This window comes from Leucopleurus acutus (assembly GCF_964270905.1).
Source record: "Leucopleurus acutus genome assembly, chromosome: 3".
NCBI classification, from domain to species: domain Eukaryota; kingdom Metazoa; phylum Chordata; class Mammalia; order Artiodactyla; family Delphinidae; genus Leucopleurus; species Leucopleurus acutus.
Genome location: NC_139145.1, coordinates 78,791,520 through 78,797,984, shown reverse-complemented (window position 1 = coordinate 78,797,984; position 6,465 = coordinate 78,791,520). Strand labels below are relative to the sequence as shown.

The 6,465-nt window shown below is 39.0% G+C and overlaps 1 pseudogene across 1 annotated transcript; it reads left to right on the top strand.

Moving 5' to 3' along the window:
- The first annotated feature begins 3,450 nt into the window (after positions 1–3,450).
- Positions 3,451–5,260, top strand: LOC309958930 (large ribosomal subunit protein eL33-like; annotated as a pseudogene). The gene is made up of 2 exons: positions 3,451–3,572; positions 4,917–5,260. The product of its transcript is annotated as a large ribosomal subunit protein eL33-like (transcript).
- Positions 5,261–6,465: the final 1,205 nt, after the last annotated feature.

The window sequence follows — 6,465 nt, the reverse complement described above, 5'->3', positions numbered from 1 at the left end:
GTCCAAACACTAATTTCCCCATCATACAGATCAGCAGTCTCAAGCTTTGCCACTGAAAAAGCCCTTACTTCAGAGAAGAATAAATTCATACTTCATGGGTCAGTTCTGCTTTCCCATAAGCTGTAATGTCTTTGAACTCTAATGTTTTATTTTATTTATTTATTTAGGCCACACCATGCAGCTTGCAGGATCTTAGTTCCTCAACCAGGGATTGAACCCTGGCCCTGGCAGTGAAAGCACCAAGTCCTAACCACTGGACTGCCAGGGAATTCCTGAACTCTAATGTTTTAGCTCAAAAATAAATACAAATTTAGCTTCTGCCTCATTATAAATAATATATATATTGCATATAATACATTTCATATATATTCATATTCTACTTTCATATACATCCATATTCTGCCAGGATGTACTCACGGCCTAGTCTGATAATGCATGACCAAGATTAATATTCTCTTCAGAAGAAAATGTTAACATCTATTGGACAGAGTATAAATATGATTGAGAAAGTCTACCACCTTTAGCCTCCTTAAAAATCTACATTATTTTCTCTTTCTCCATGTCCCCTATGAAATAGGACAACTACGCTTCCCTAAGAATGTTGTGACGTTAAAAAGCTTCAATTTTTCCTGGGAATTCCCTGATGGTCCAATGGTTAGGATTCTTCGCTTCCACTGCAGTGGGCATAGGTTTGATCCCTGGTCGGGGAACTAAGATCCTGCATGCCACTGGGTGTGGCCAAAAAAATAAAATAAAAAGCTTCTATTTTTCCTTTCAAAAGTGAAATAGCAATTCCCAGTTACCTCATATAAGATGAAATACATGAGATGATTTTTATTTCTAAATTTACTGAAAATACATTAAATCCATATACTAACTTTGCCTATACATTCATATCTGTAATTAGCAATATCAATACACATTTTTTTCTACTTTTTTTTTTTTTACTATCTCATCACCTTTCAGAGGAAAAAAAAATTTAAGTATAACATACCTTGAAATAAAAGTTAACATTATTGGCTTAGATTAAGACACTTTTTGGTGCCCATTAATAAAGAAAATTGTATATCAATTAAGATCTTCAAATAGATAACATAGTCCAAAAATGTTACTTTAATGAGTCTGACGGACCTTTACACAGAAGACTTAAAACAAGACAAATGCCAATCGGCCTGGGAGCACAGTCCTTTAAAAATGAAAAAGCAGGTTTTACCATACAGTAAAGTTTCACAAAACAACAGCATTTGTTACAATGTGGCAGAGTGGGAAGAAAGAAGGATAAGGACCAGAATGATAGATTTCACAATTCCGAAGATCACAGTCCTGGAGGAGTCCTCAGGTCCTTGTAGGCCTTACCATGTCCTCAAGTATTAGACACAACTCCCTTTGCAGGAAACAGGAGAAGAGAGGAATAAAGGCTTCTTTAAAAAGCAGTGATAAAGGGGTCCCTGGAGGATTTCTGAGCTCTTGAAACAATCTTCATGGCAACAGCTTGACTCTGCTTCCTGCTACAGTGAAGGTTGCTGGAATATGAATTAGGGGTGAAGCACTGGGGCTATTTGCAAGTTCATGTTAAAATTTGATTTGCCAAACTCAGAAATACAGTTGATTCAGAATTAAATCAAAATAGTGCTTTAAAGGTGCCCTGCAAAGGACCTCAGTGCATTAAATAAGTACCAACTAGCTTTGCTCTTACAAGTGGTCTCACGGGAGAAAACTTAGAGAAGATTCCATCATTCTCATGTTAAAGACACAGAAATGTCTGCAGAATATGATATCTCACCAATGGTCATAACATCTCACAATGTCATCAAAAGTTATGTATGGAAATTGCTTATCAGGTCAGTATACAGTCATCCATATTATACCACTTTACATTTATTTTTAAATTTTAATAAATCTAGTTAATGCCTTCTTTACTATTATAACATTTCTTTCCCATCCCAAATCATTACATATTTTTCTTCCACAAAAGTACATACTAATAATTAGTGATGTTGAGTAGCATCGACATATATACACTCCCAAATGTAAAACAGATAGCTAGTGGGAAGCAGCAGCATAGCACAGGGAGATCGGCTCGGTGCTTTGTGATGCCCTAGAGGGGTGGGATAGGGAGGGTGGGAGGGAGGCTCAAAAGGGAGAGGATATGGGGATATATGTATGTATATGGCTGATTCACTCTGGTGTACAACAGAAACTAACACAGTATTGTGAAGAAATTATACTCCAATAAAGATCTATTAAAAAAAAAATGTCCATACTCTAAAAGCTAATAAGCAAACCAACAAGCCTGAAAAACATACAAGGTGGGGGGGATGTATAAAACAGAATGTATAAAATAGGCATCTTGTATAAAATATGTAATGTAGAGATTTACTACCTGTATCTATCTGTCTTAGGGCACTTTTGACGTATGGCTCTATATTCTCTCATTTCCTAAATTCTCAGTTTCCATCGATTATAACATTACCTTAACAACACCTTTTGGGGGTCAAATACTACATAGTAATCCCTTTATTCTTCAGTATGAAAATGAGTTTGATTTTCTTATTTAGCAAGTTTAAGATTGATGGTATACGTTCAAGTATTAAATCTGCACTTCCCACTTATTTTAATTTGTTGGGTTATTGAAATTCCTTATTGAATTAGTAACTAAAAGTTAAATAGCTTCTCTTGCATGTCACCTGGAAGCTGGTGATAGGAGCATATATATACAGTGATAGTCCTTCATGACATGAATTGTTCCTATAAGCATTTTCTAGCTTGGAAAAAAAAAGGAAGCTTTATCCCGAAGAGTGGTAATTCCCACTACATAAATTTACTACCTGAGATTTGATAATCTTCAGCATCCATGTTCTCATTCAATGCTGCACTGAGATACGATATATTCAAAGCACGACACATGGTGCTACCAGTACCCATAACACAGCTGAGCGACCGTGAGATGAACTGACACCTTCTGTGCACAGGCAAGTTCCTACATGCACATGAAACACGTCCTAAGTTTCAGTCCTTTTATTGCTGGTGACCTGGTTTCTTTTGCTGTTAATCAAATAAAATGTCTCATTTTCAGAAACTAGACCTAAAGGGAACTCATCGAGGCTATATGCAAAGTGACAGTGCTTTGTTAATGGACTGTTACCCATAGATTCCCTCTATAGAAGGCCTCCTTTTGGGGAGGTGTGGTAACAGAATTTCTAAGATGGCCTCTTAAAAATGCCTCACCCTAGTCCCCAGAAACTGTGACTCTAAGATATCACACACACGAATATGTTTTGTTACATGACAAAAAGCACTTTGCAGGTGGAATTTTAAGGCTTCTAGCCTGTTCACCTTAACATGGGGAGATTACCCTGGACTGTTTGAGGAACCCAATGTAACACATGCATCCTTAAAAGCAGAGAACATATTCTGGCTGGTGGTAGAAGAGAAAGGCAAAGGGGAAGTATGATAGATTTGAAGCAAGAGAAGGATTCAATGGACCAGTGCCGGCTTAAAGATGGAGGGGGCTACATGGGAAGGAATCCAGGGGGCCCCTGGAACAGGGAGCGGACCTTGACTGACAGCCAGTAAGGAAATGAGGATCTCAGTCCTACAACTGCAGAAACCTGTTTCTGCCAACAATCAGAATGAACTTGGAAATGGATTCTTCTCCAGAGCTTCCAGGGAAGAGCCCAGGCTGTTTGGCACCTTGATTTTGTCCTTGTAAGAACGGGAACAGAGAACCCAGTAGAATCCACAAAGACTTCTGATCTACAGAACTGTGGAAGTGGCTGTAAATGAGTAAATTTGTGGTAAACTGTTATGGCAGCAGTAGGAAACTAGTACAGGCAGCCTGCATATGGAGACAACCTAGAAGAAATGGACAAATTCTTAGAAAGGTACAATCTCCCAAGATGAACCAGGAAGAAAGAGGAAATACGAACAGATGAATAATTATCAGTAATGAAACTGAATCAGTAATTTTAAAACTCCAAAAAAACAAAAGTCCAGGACCAGATGGCTTCACAGCAAAATTCTATCAAACATCTAGAGAAGAGTTAACACCTATACTTCAGAAACTATTCTAAAAAGTTGCAGAGGAAGGAACACTCCCAAATTCATTCTATGAGGCCACCATCACCCTGATACCAAAACCAGACAAAGATATCACAAAAAAAGAAAATTACAGGCCAGTATCACTGATGATAATAGACACAAAAATCCTCAACAAAATACTAGCAAACCAAATCCAACAACACATTAAAAGGATCATACACCATGATCAAGTGGAATTTATCCCTGTGATGCAACGATTTTTTCAATATCTACAAATCAATCAGTGTGATACACCACATAAACAAATTGAAGAATAAAAACCATACAATCATCTCAATAGATGAAGAAAAAGCTTTTGATAACTTTCAACACCCATTCATGATAAAAACTCTCCAGAAACTGGGCATAGAGGGAACCTACCTCAACATAACAAAGGCCATAGATGACAAACCCACAGCTAACATCATACTCAATGGTGAAAAGCTAAAATCATTTCTTCCAAGATCAAGAGGATGGAGAGTCTTGCCTAGTCAATTTGAAGAGGCAGAGCAGCCCAGGTGACCATGAGGGTGACTGGTGTCCCACCTAGCTCAACCCCCCCACTAGAGGCAGAGCTAACAATATAACCACTCGAGCTGTGCGTGCAGGCCTTCAGGGTTTAGCTATCTGTACATATGATTAAGATTTTGTAGCATCTCACTTTTTCAGAATGAAGTTCCTGAAGACTTGTTCTTCTAAGTCTGAATTTTTAAGTGGATATTACTGTTAAAAAATAATTGTTCATGGTTCAGAGCTTAAGAGGTCAATATCCTGAAGATCACACCAGAAAGTCTCTCTCAGCTGCCTTGGAGCCCGTGGAAGCCTACTGGGCACAGGACTTCTAAACTGACAAATACGTCAGTGGTCCAAGGCCATTTTTGCTGGCTATAAGTGGGGTCCCCGGAACTTGAGGGAGCACACAGCTCTTCTTAAAATTAAAGGTGTTTATGCTTGACATGAAACTGAATTCTATGTAGGCCAGAGGTGTGCTTAGGTGCACAAAGCAAAGAACAACACAGTAATTCCTGGTGGAAAATCGAACAAAACCAGAGTAATCTGGGGAAATGTAACTTGCATTGATGGAAACAGTGGCATGATTCATGCCAAATTCCGAAGCAACCTTCCTGCTAAGGCCATTGGACACAGAATCCAAGTGATGCTGTACCCTTCAAGGATTTAAACTTATTGAAAAGTAAATAAATAAAAGTATGGATTTGTTCTCTTGTTAAAAATAAAGATCCACCAAAATGGTTTCATTTAAGGTGATGGTTTTGGTGAACTCAGCCTACATAAAATTGAACACATCATTTGCCATGCCGGGTGTTTTCCTACTTTCTCAATGATTTCTATCAATTTAGTTCACTAGTATCTCCTTCTTTCGCCCAATCTCACACCAAAAAACAATATTCCCTGTACCAGAAGGACAGACATTTGTCCTTATTCATCTAGCATAGACTAAATGACACCTGTTAGGTGCCAAGACATTTTATTAGGAACTGAAGATGATCAAAGATGACAAGACAGAATCCCCTCCCCCCGGTTTTTTGTTTGTTTGTTTGTTTTTGTTGTTGTTGCGGTACGCGGGCCTCTCACTGTTGTGGCCTCTCCCGTTGCAGAGCACAGGCTCCGGACGCGCAGGCTCAGCGGCCATGGCTCACGGGCCCAGCCGCTCCGCGGCATGTGGGATCTTCCCGAACCGGGGCACGAACCCGTGTCCCCTGCATCGGCAGGCGGACTCTCAACCACTGCGCCACCAGGGAAGCCCAGAATCCCCCCTTTTTAAGGAGATTTGAGATGAAGTACAGAGGACCCAAAACAAGAAAACATTCACTTACTGAGCTGTCACAGATCTTGAGAAGAAACCTAGAAATTGGAACGTGGAAGATAAACAGCTTGCTGAGGTTCACAGTGTCACAGCACATAGAGAGAATGGAAAACTCTGCCAGAGCCTTCATTAGAGATGCTGTGTATTTAATTTTTTTGGTTCACCTTTAAAGCAGACCTCTAGATACAGAAATGGTAGAGAAGTGTGATGAATAAGTTTAATAAGTGAAAAACACAGGTGAGAAAAATACCAAGTGTTATAATTTCATCTGTACACATCTTAGTCTAATCAAGAGGAAAAATCGATCGGAACTGATTGGATTGCACCTGTGACATTGGATCTGTGTTTTCTTGATACTGTTAGTTCTATAGCTAACCCAGCATCCTAGGAGCTGCGGTTTGCCTTCTTACTTGTGTTATTAATTTATTAGTGTAAATTTACACCTGTCAACACAGATTTACAGCTACCCACCGCAAATATGATAGGCTTCAAGGACACACAATTAAGAACTTGAAACACTTACATTGCTTTAACACTCGTTCATATAATTCAGTTTCACT